Raw genomic sequence first — 12,608 nt, forward strand, 5'->3', positions numbered from 1 at the left:
ATAGCTGCTTGAAGGTCTGGTGCAGCAAGCGAATGGCTATAAATGAATACTGAAAATCAGCAATGTGTTTTAAGTATAAATGAGTGTCTTTTTATTTAATACGTATTTTTATTTTGATAATATACACATAAGGTAAAAATGACAATAAAAGCTTAAATACTAGAAAGTAAAACTAGGATTTTTAAATTATATTAATAAAATTGGGTCCCCTCGGTAATATGCCCAAGATGCTGGCAGCGTTCCCCCTTTGTATTGCTATGCTAATGCGTTGGGCAAGGTAGCTGTCGGCCCTTGGGTTTCCCAGACAGTCATTTTTTGGATAAAATTTTGTACAGATGAAGGGCACTGGGACCCCACGGGTCAAGGGTTTCAACTTCAAAGGCTTCAAATAGGTAGTCGGACCCGAGATCCTGGTACTGATTACTTTTTATTCTTTCCGCCAGTTCAGCTGCTCAGCCAGTCCTCTTGCTGGGGTGCTGGAGATGGGATGGGATGGGGCAAGTGTGTCGGCACATGTGACGTCTCACACCAGTGCCCGGCCCATACTGCATGGGATGAGAGTCATTTCGTCCGGGCGTTTGCCATCTGTTCGCGACTTGCCGCATGGTTCGAGTATAGCGGGCTCGTTAACAGTGGCTAAGGCCCGGCGGTTGATGTTGTTGAGGGCTGCATGCTCAGCTGGCAGGAAAGACCGTGGTAACCCAGAGCACTTATGTCTTTGCCGCAAGGACACGGATGTGGGGAGCAAACTGGGACACCAAGGCGGAGGCCTGCAGCTATGCGAATGGTCTCGGCGCTCAGGAAGGTACCGGTACTGGCAGAGGGGAAGGCGTGTAGCCAGTGGCCAGATTCCGACATAGACTCCCCTTCCGCTTATTTACTTATAAAATTACGGAAAATGAAAAAGGAATAAAATTAATTTACTTGCAACAGTCAAACACGAAACGTAATAAAATAATAATAAAATTGTTTGTTTTGTCCCATCTTGTACACTTCGTGGTCACTATAGCCATCACAGGCAAAAGGTTGGTAGAGATAGGAGATCAAACTACATAGTTTAGATCTGTGCTATTATCAGTCACCTGATCTCCAACGGTTACATTACAAATATAAGTTTTTAATCGAAGACGACCGTTATCAAAAATAAAATAAAACTTATGTTTAAAACAATTAAAAGTTATAATTCTACATGATCATATTAAATTGCATAGATTAGTAGGTGTGTATGCGTGTGATGGTCTAATATTATGTACATGTACAATTATAATTATTATTAAAGATGCAATGCAATGTCTAAAGTAAGAATGATACTTGTTAACTTATTTAAAAAAAAGTACAAACTGTGAAATTGAATGAATCAATTTCTATTTAAAAAAGAATGACAATAGTCAAACGTTCCAACATTATAAACTTTTTCAATTAGCTAACGTTTAAATTTGGCCGCTTTAATATATAAGCGTGTCAAAAATGCAATTCACGAAATTGTTACTATCCAGTCATAAGTTACCCAATCTCATTTTGTTCAATGTCACTATCGAATCGAAAATCGAATAATTGTTTACTGAAAAACTATAAATATTGCTTTTATTTATTTTGATCATTATTATTGTGGATGGAAACGTGAGGAGAGAAAGACTTAATAAGACTTAACTGTGATGTAGATCTTGGTCAGATTGGGGATGTCCTTAAACAAGGTCTGGTTAGATTATGTGCTAAGAATAAACACGTTTTTGTGAAATGACTGGTGGGAGTGGAGGAGGTAAAGGAGATTTGTGGTCCCTGCTAACCCCAGTACGATACAGATGTGACGGCATGTATGTACATTATTTGTCCAAATTATTACAATCATTAAAGCGACATGTCTAGTCAACAGCTGGTAGCTGTAAAGCAAGGCGGCAGCGTGAAGAAATAGATTTCTCACGGATGACGCAACGGCAAAAAAATTGTTGAAAACCAAAAACAAAGGTCTGCAACAAGCACGAAAAATTCGTAAGGTCAGGATCACGGTGGTCAAACATCGTGACAACTCAAAAAAGTTAATTTTAATACTACTAACTGTATTACATTAGCTTGTCATAGTAATTATTAGGCGCATTATAGAATTTAATCATTGCAATATGTAAAGTTTATAAAGATCATAAGTGACTTGGAAATCCATGTTATAGGATACCTCGAAAGGGTGCAGCTAAAAAGGGCTGAGGGTACTTATTCTATAAATAATACAATCTAGAACAATCAAACAATAGTAACTATGTACACTACTATCATTTACAAATACAATACTATTTATTGTGAAGAACAAGTACTAAAGGTAAGAAATGACAAAATACAACTGGCGGCTAAGGTGCTGGATAGCAAATAACAATCTCTTCCAGGCAACCTCGGGGTGACAGTATATTTAAAAATAATAACAAACAGAAGGCACAAAAACAATTCCATTATATGTACTTTAAAATATGGCAGGTACAATAAAATAAAAAAGTGGAAATGGAGCAAGAATATTAGGACTATGAGATAACGAACTTTGATTACTTTATTTCTACAGCTGCATACATAATATATCGCAATAAATTTAAAGGAAAAATTCATGCAAAACGAAGTAACATTTTGTACTAAAAGTTTTTTAAGTTTATCATTGAATACTACAATTATATATACTTTTAATTTCTTTGGCTATTGCACGTTTCTATTCACATGGAATACCACATTCAATTCACTTCATACACATGTAGCTACATTTTATTCTACGAAAAGGTAAGTTTACACACTTCAGGTAATAAACAGTAATCACAAATCGTCTTTCAGTAAAAAACAGCCTCGATTATGCACCAAACTGATTTGACACTGTATAAGAGAAGTGAACACGATAAAATTGCAGCACTCACTACGTTAGTAATCGAAGAGTGAAATTGCGAAACAGATAATTTGGTTTCGATTGCGTCCTAACTTTTTACTGCTTGACAAAATCTCGTTACTTATCAATAAAATTTTGATAATTCGTATTTAAATGCAAATTAAATAAGTTTGAGTTATGAAAAAATTAATTTACCAACATTCAACTTCTCGTAATGGAAACTGGAGACCTCGAAATAGAATAACAGGATGTGAACTGAATTAAGATTAAATTATTTTATCTTATAATATTAACGTCATTGCACTGGCACTATTTATGGTGGTTTCGGACTCGATTCCCGGAAAGACCTCTTGGCAAATGAACTTTTGGCGTTCTAGGTAATAATAGGAATAAGTACAAATACACTGCTGGAAACATGCAATTAAAAACAGTGCCTCACGTATGGATAATCGAGCCTATCCGCTATCGAGCGCAGGATGGGGTTGGATCTGGCACCAGAAACGTACTTCACTCGAGCAAGGTGCCGTAAAAGCAATCCACTCTTGTTTCTGCGAACATTCTTGATGCGCTACAGAAGCGAAGCATGGCCAAGGGCTACTGTTCGTTGCCCTGGTACCCATAGTACAGGGAATGCCCTAGTTTGAGACCAGGTAACTAATAAAGTTCTCTGTCACATTATTATTATTCTTGTACTTGCATTTTAAGACATGGTTAAATTTTAATAATAGTTTATAAACAAGTTGGCAATAAGTAAGTGCAGCTAATAAAAAGTAGTCGGTATGAAAAATGCATTTTTTTCAACGAAATATTAATTCTTAATGTGCTGACTACAATATTATAAATAAATTAAACTTATTACAAAATTTCTATGATGCTGTAGTACGGATTTTCCAATATCCATTTCCCTATATTTTACATATTAGATTCATCAGCAATTCTTTCAAATTATTTGCTTTTTTTTTAAATATTTCCATTTCCATATTGCAACAATTTCTTTGAAATGTCTAGCCAACCAATCATCATAAATTTTCCTCGTATTCCTGCGTTACTTAATTCGACTTTACACTTAGTACAGTTAATATACCCAGTTTATATAATAGAGACCTGCAGTTAAAAAAGAACTGACACCGATCACTTGTTTGAGATATGCAACTTAAACCATTGCTCTGTTATCCCTTGTATACCATGGTAAGTATAAAAAGATATAAAATTATGGATACAAAATTATTAATTCTATTAATAAAAAATAAATGCAGGAATAATTACTATATGCATATAGAGTGATCCCGAAAGAACGTAACTTAGACATACACAATTTTTTTAGGCGCTCACTTCTAATGAAATTCTATATTGCGGGTGCCACGGACACATACTTAGACAACTCCAAATTACACCTAAACTAACGAGATAAATAAATGTAGGCCATACAAATATTTCAGGAATCGAACCTCTGCTTGGCAGACCAGAATGGCAACCCTTCGGCCACGGATGCAGTTGAAAATATAATATTAAATAGTCGCATAAATCAAATACATGTATCTATCAGGCATAGGTTCATAATTTGATTCTTCATCTCATTCTTATCGGCATCTCACGTTAATTAGATATCAACACTCTGTACAGACAGATTCTCAAGTCAATTCAACTCTTATCTTTAAATCCAGTAGCTCAAGCACACTATATATACTACACTTAAAGCAACATAAACAGCCCGGCTGCGCCTGCGCGGTTGTCGGAGAGATTCTTTCACCAACCCACTTACATAGTGAGGCTTGATTTCACCGAGTCGTCGACGTTGGCGACTACGTGAGACGTATGAGCACATTATGTGTCTACGTGTGCGACGAAGGTGTGCATGTACGTTATAATAAATTCGTAAGTATGACAAACATAGCAAAAGCGTATAGCAAAATTAAAAACGCCCTTAAAGTACGTCAATATAGTCTTACGTAGCGAGTAAAGTGCATCATTTAATCCCTGACGAGTAAAAAGTACCTAGTTTTTTAATTTACTTCGAGTGACCTATACGAAATCAAACAGTCAGTACTTGCTCTAATTTATGCCAAGAACACTACGCCCAGTTTTAGTTCTATGCCTTTTCGTCATAGACATTGGCGCAATGTTATTTTCCCGCGTTAGTGCGTTTGTGTATTGATCATTTTAGTGATGCGCCGTAGCACTTTAATCGTTTTTCGTACTTAATTGACTATTTTTTTCTCACAATCAAAGTAAAAAGTAAAGTTTTCACCTCAGGACTAAAAGTCAATATCGTCGTGTTACAGTGAATACCTCGCATGTGATTTCTGTGTAATTTTTCAAACCGAAGATAAAAATGTGGTGTATAATGTGGTAAACGCAATATCGTTTGTAGTTAGCATTTTAATTAGCTAAATTATACCTCTTTCAGATACTAAATTACTCATACAATTAAAAAATGACATCTGGTCTAATAATTTTAATAATATTTTAGCAAGAAGTTTATAACTTTTTCTCCAACAAAAAACAGTAATGTTCTATGTGAAAACGCGAGGTTTTTACACTAAGAAGGCGATATAAACTCTCGGAGTAATAGACAACCTCGCTAAAGCTCGGGTGGCTAACTACCACTGGAATATGTTGGTCTGTTTTAGTCCCTCTATAAAAAAAAATACTACAATGGTGTTTCGTGGAAGTTACAGTGCGGATTCTGCGGCGCCATGTGCTTGTCTCTGAGACATCAACATCTGTCAGTATTTAGCAATGGTAACTCTCGCTAACAGCGAGGGAAAGACAACTTTAATGAAGCCTGCATATCGAAAAAGGTTGTAGTAGAGCTCCCCGTGAAAGAGTTCGTCCAGAGAATTACTGCCGCCTTAATTATTTCCGTCGTTAAGTAGTAATGAGAGCATTACTGCGCAATTTCAAAGGTACGGGCACTGATGAAATCACAGGTATTTTGTTACGAACTTAGTGTGTATCGCAGGGAGCTCTAGTGGCGCTGCAACAGTCTTGAATAAGCGTGTCGCTCATCACCAGGCGCATGTCTCGTTCGTGGCGTCGCTTGATATCATAAACAAAAAGGTTCACAATCCTTGGAAAACATGTAAAGTCTCTACCTCGCACTCTCCTTAGAAGAGACTCGTACCCAACAGTGAGGAAGCTTTAATGCTGATAAAGAAATTAATCAAGGTAAAACAACCGGAGCATATAATTAAAAAATGACATCTGGTCTATTAGGTTTAATAATATATTTAAGGCTGCTTCGTGGTCTCTGCAGAGCGCGGAAGGGACTTAGGTACTGGCGAATTTTATTAAAATATTGCAAGCTGTGATCGAATAAATTGTTAACATATATCCACTCTTGTCTTATTTATTATCTAGTGTATTAGCACATTCACAGTTCACAGTATTTCATGAGCACATCTTGCTCTCGTAAGTAATTTGCGGAGAACTTTGTTCTGATGTTGCTATCTCTGATAAAATAAATAAATAATGTAGATTGTATCAAACAACCAAAGCGAGTAGTGCGATGTAGTAAAAATGGAGGGCAGGTTTTAAGTGTGCGTATCCCGTTGGGAGACAGGAGCAATTGTAACAAGAAAGTCAAGAAAAATCTATACACGCTTCTTGGATTTTTATATTTTACAGATTAACCATTTTAAGTGTATTATGAAACATAGATATTTAAAAGAAGTTATTTATAATTCTCAATAAATTAGAACAGCGAAGGCAAAATCTACTTCAATTACATGTAGTAAATGCTGACAGATGAATACATGGAAAGAAGCTATCAGCTGAAAGATCGTGGCGGCGTGGCAAGTGAAATGCTCTGCGCCGTAGCAAACCAACATGCGCGAGCGCCCTTCATACTTGAACTTGCTGTATGGCCTTTTAGCGGCACAAGTTAAAAGATGGAACTGGCGTTTAGGTGTATCGGAAAACATTATGTTATTAAACTACAAAGCAAAAATAAACGATGACTCTGACTTCGATGACGAAGATTCTGGGTGGTAGGTAACGAAGTCGTAGAGATTATTTCCGGTGGAATCAATTTGGAACTAGGAACTTTACTTTGGTTTGGTATTCCACTTTATCAAACAAAATAAAACACTGTTATATCAAAATGCAAAAAGGATTATTCGGTTTTTTGTAATTTTTGAGTTTAAAGACACAAAAGATACATTTAACTAATTTTTTCCATTAGATATCGAAGAATCATACCGGGCCATTATAATTGTACTTCGAAAAATAAACTAATAAATTTATTTTTCCTTGATAACTACCGGCAGATTCTTGTTGTAATGAAATTACCAAAATTACAGAGCCTTACAGTGTTTCGGTTTAAATAACAAGATAATATTATTGTAGGTATCATCTCGAAGTTAATTTCATTGCGTTGGTATTCATAGCACAGGGGCTACTTAATTTGAAACCATTTCATTTTCATGGTTGTCTGTTATAAAAAAACTTATTGCACATAAAATATAATACAAACAGACAGAAAATCACAAGAAGAAAATCATAACAGAAAACACTTTAAAAGTATGTGCAAGCAGAATAATCAGGAGGTATAATAATTTTTTAAACAAACCGTGTATAGCCTGTTTCAAAGTGGAGTAAATATGATTATGACATACATCATTGTCTCTACAGGCAGTGATATGTTACTGTATTATTAATAGGATAGAACTCATCAATTTATCATAATGTTATACACTTGCATACCTTAAATTGGGATCTTGTGCTTAAAATTTTAAAAGGAAGTTAATAATATAAAAAATTACCAATTAAACATTTTTTATTTCTAAATCTGTGTTTTGCGTAAATGTAATGTTTTTCCTTTAATTTGTAATACAATCCTAGTTCAATTACTATTGGATTAGAATTGTTTAAAAAATAGTATTAAACAGTCGTTTATTGTGATTTTAATGACGCCTTATTAAGTTCTTTGTAACATAAATATATAAATTTAAAAGTCTTACTTTTATAATTACTCGAATTTATTGACGTTATTACCAAACAGAACATGTCGTTTTTAGAATTAGAGCTTTACAGCGGTCTATAGCTCTAAACACTGCACTAATGAACATCATATCATTTTGTGTACGTAAAATTTCTGAAAACGTTTTTTTTGTGATATCAAAAGACGGGATGATAAAGTCTGTGCGCCTGGTGGTAAGCGATACGCCTACCCATAACAGTTGCAGTTTCCTGTCGCCCTGAAACATATAGTTTACAAGTCTCACGTGCCTGTAATTTTACCAGTACTCTTCATAGCCGGAGCGGAACGCAGTAATGCTCACAGAAATAGGTATAATGGCAACACTTCCCTGGAGGAACTCTTTTACAAAAAACTCTGTGCATGCTAAGACGCATTTCGCCCTCCTGCGATGTCTTGCACCGTAGCGACCTTTCCGCGAACAGTTTCGGGTTAAGATGATTTATTAAGCGAAGAGTGCGCAGGCGCCTCCCGCGGCTTGTTATGTTTCTATTCCATATGAATGCGGTAGAAATTGCGGTTCGGATGTAATTTAACTAAGTAGTTAATGTAAGTACATTAATTCATTTAATTCATGTTTGATGACTCATGACATAGTCGCTGCCAATCATGTAATTTTATTTAGTCTTTTTATTTTCTTTTTACCTTAAAGTGTGCCACTATGTAGACTATATGATAGAGCTGTGCACAGCTGTTATAGGAGTGCAAATTTACTTTCTATTGTATATTATCATATCTAATATTATCAGTATTTATATTAATTTGTATTCTGTAGCTGTGCCAAGAAATAAATAAATAAATAAATAAATTCAGAACTCGAGATGTGGGTTTGTGAATTAGATAAAGTACAAATATATTGTAAAAGATTTCGCAAAATACGCCCTGGATCAAGTTATATGTTATGTCAACAGTTTAACCTTAAGGTGTAATATTAGGTTAAGATTACTCAGTGTCATACTTTACTTAATTATCGTCAGCTTTTCTTGAAAGCATAGTTAAATTAGTTATAAAATTATTATTTGTAGCAAGGCGATGAAAGATGAAGCAAAGCGACAACCGAATGGCGGCAAAGAAGTGGATACAAAAACGCCGTCGTTCTACAGCGAGATGGGTAGACGACATTGTCAAAGTCTCTGAGACTACGGGTTGGTGAAGGCGCGCTGTGTGTGATTTGAAGTAACTTTAAAATTGTGTTAAATTTTTTTATAGCATGTTTCCATGATACTTAACACCGCCTCTCTAGCAAGGGTCATGGGTTCGACACCGGGCTTGCACTTCAGAATTTTTCGGAATTTATGTGTGCATAATTTAATACGAAGTTTACCAAGGGCTTTTCAGTGAAGGAAAACCTGCAAAGAAAAACATCTATAAAGCTAGTTAGGGACGTGTGTATGTTATGCTTAAATAAATAAGATATTTACTGCAATATACTTGCGTCTATGTATGACAACAACATTTAATGCAAGTACTGCGCTAAGTGCAAGATCTAAAAAAATACAAGCTATTTACTTCCTGACGAAAACTCTAAGACTGAAAGTAAAAATTGGATGCTGTTAAATATGAATGTATACAATGAGCTAACCAACTCAGCACGTTAGCAGGTGAAATCACTTTGTTATGCTCCACGTACGGTCAAGACAAACCTACATATGTGCTATGCCATGAATAAAAGATACTAACAATATTGTTAATACCTACACGATAAGACTTTAAAAACTGAATCCAAAAATAACGCTACTACTATTGTGGAAGCAAAGCAGCGTATCAAAAATGTGCACTCTAACCTTGACACTGGTGATGTTCGCTTCCGCGGAAGCTGCGCGGACGCAGACACCGGAGAGGGGTGCGGCGCGGTGCGGTGCGGGGAGAGAGAGGAAAGTGTGCCGGTGACACAGTTCGCAACGCACGCGCCACTTGCGAGCAGGGATGGCACATGGAGAAATTTTGTTGCTATGTTTTAAGTTTTACTTCTGTAGATATTTTAATTAGTATGTGTAGTCCCAATGACAGGCGAAAACCTCCCATGATATTTCCATATACCAAATAATGGTTGAACACCATTAACAACAGATATTGTTAGATCTTATGTTTGACAGCCATAAAGGATAAAATTCGATAAGTAATAACAACAAGCCATGAAGACGCGAGAATCTAAAATAGAAACCTCAAATAATAATACATTAAGCATTAGATTTGTAAAATATTGCTTTATTTGTAGTAAAGGTCATCCTAGACGATAAAAAGAAAACAATAGAAAGTATAACTTCAGAAATGTATTTTCTTGAAATAAAAAAATGTTTTTATTACTTAGCTCTGTGTTAATCGGAATAAAACCTTATTTTTATTTTTATTTATTAAAGTCTTTCTATTTGCGTCAGCCCTATTTTGAACTATGACAGCTTGGGAATGGCAGACTCCTTTTTAGGCATTGTTTATATATTATTTACCATGGCGTTGGTTTGAATACGTTTGGATAAATTGCAAATGTTGATACATGTGATCGAGGGTGGAAAATCGGCCGTGTCTTAGATATACGAGAAATATAAGATGGAAATGAAGTGTACTGTTGGGTTTTAGAACAGTATGAGTTAAACGTGGATGGTTTCTATTATTTTAAATTTAGTCTTCATTAATATTTTTTTATGGCACAGGGTTTACTTAATAATTCTTTTAAACTTATCGAAATTATAGACAAGACTATAAGTATACGAGAAAAAAATATAGAAATTATTTTCAACACATATCAATGTATCTATGACTTGGATTTGTTTATTGACAAACAATAATCTTTGAGATTACGCGATATCCAAAAAAAGAAACGAAGAAATTTGATATAAATAAAAATCCTCTTAAAAAACTACCTACTCTATTCTACGTTTTAAATCATATTTCACGGTTGCTTCTGCTGCAGTTGAACACGAAGAAATTCGCAAAACCTCACAGGTGCCTCGGAGCGTCATCAGCGGTACGCGGGCAGTGCGCGGGGGGCCGCAAAAGTAAAAGTCATGGCGCATAACGGTACCCGCATTCGCTCTCGACTCTGGCACACTTACCGACTAGACAGGGCCCGCCTGCGCCCGCGCAAACATCAAGCGATTATTATTACTACTGACATTGCATATCAAGTGCGTAACGAATATGGGAAATAATTTGTATATGTTGAGGTTCCTTTCCATTCATAACGTTTATTGGAGATGCGCGATGGCAGCGTCTCCCTGTAGTAGGTATTATCAACGAGCTGGTGTAGTGAACTACATGTGACCATAGGTCAAAAGTGCTTTTATTACATAAAAGTCTTAAAAAGACACGAAACGAACGAAATATAATTGTAAAACTCTCCTATGTAAACATTACAATTTACCAATTCAATTCGTTCGGAGTATCTTTAAACCTCTCTCATGAACAGTTGTCATTTTGCAGATGTGACCTTATTACACCAATGGTAAAAAATACAGCCGGTGAAGGAAAATGAAACCTGCAGGTCGAAGACCGTTCACAACCCTCGGAAACCGTGTAATGTCCCCGACGGGCATGAACCCAGCGTGGCGCATTATGGCCTAAACCCTCGCCTGATAGGAGACCCGTACCCAGCAGTGAACTTATGATGGTGAAGAATTAATCTTCAGTTTTTTTCTCATTCACTTAGTAAGTTAATACATATCTACACTACGTCATAACCTGCGATCGAAAAAGGTATCCTTAAATAGCTAATATTAAATTTTCTGTTTTGACTTCTAGTTTAAAATAGATTTTTTCTTTTCTGTACATAAATTGGTTTGACTTTTCTAGGTAATACTTCAGAGTTAATTTCGTTATGCCGTTACTCATAGTCCAGGGAATATCCTAGTCTGAGACCAAGTATTTGGTGTGATTGTTTGGTACTATTATAATTATAATTTTTTTTTTGCTCAATGCCACGAAAGTATTTTATGTCAAAAAATTTAAAATGATTATACTTATTCCATATACACTAATAATTGTAACTTTTTCATTGAAAAGTTTGTTTATAGGCTTTTATCGATTTACTCATCCGATTCTGACTTCTTGGTGACAATGGGACTGTTATGAACTCCTTTGTACATTTTATACTTTGTTCTGGTTGTCATGGTGATGGCGATTTGTTAATTAGTTACACGTATTGCGTCAAGCGAAAAGTTGACTTTTACTTTTTAGTAATTTGTGATAGCCGAAATAAACCCGGAGCAGGTTCGTCGGCATCAGCGTCCACCTCGAGAGTGTACCCTTTCAAACCAAAAAAGTATTTTCAAAATCGGTCCACAATTGATGGAGAAATCGGTAAGTACCCTGACATGCCTATAAAATTTGAGGATTTTCCTCGATTTTCATGGGATCCCCTCATCAAATTCTGACTTGGTGACAATGGGATCACCACAAGAGTGCACCCTTTTTCAAAATCGAAAGAAGAATTTTCAAAATCGGTCCACAATTAACGTAGCAATCGGTGAACGAACACAAAACATACATACAGATAAACGTACGTAAACTTCCTCCTTTTTTTGAAGTCGATTAAAAATACAATTTCATCATTAGAACGATAGATAAGCACAAAATTATCAAATCCACTTAAGTCGGTATAATCTCGAGATGAAGCTAGATAAAAAAACCTTGTTAAAAGAAGAGACCCAATTAATAGCTGTCATTGGCTGATACCAGAGGCCAATCAATACGATGGAAAATAACTGCAAGCCATTAGGTCTGATAGTGATCAAAACGTTCATAAAACTGTGTAAAAATTTGATTCCTTGTTGTGGACAT

This window comes from Hyposmocoma kahamanoa, unplaced genomic scaffold (genome assembly GCF_003589595.1).
Source record: "Hyposmocoma kahamanoa isolate Upper Pololo Valley unplaced genomic scaffold, ASM358959v1 122, whole genome shotgun sequence".
NCBI classification, from domain to species: Eukaryota; Metazoa; Arthropoda; class Insecta; order Lepidoptera; family Cosmopterigidae; genus Hyposmocoma; species Hyposmocoma kahamanoa.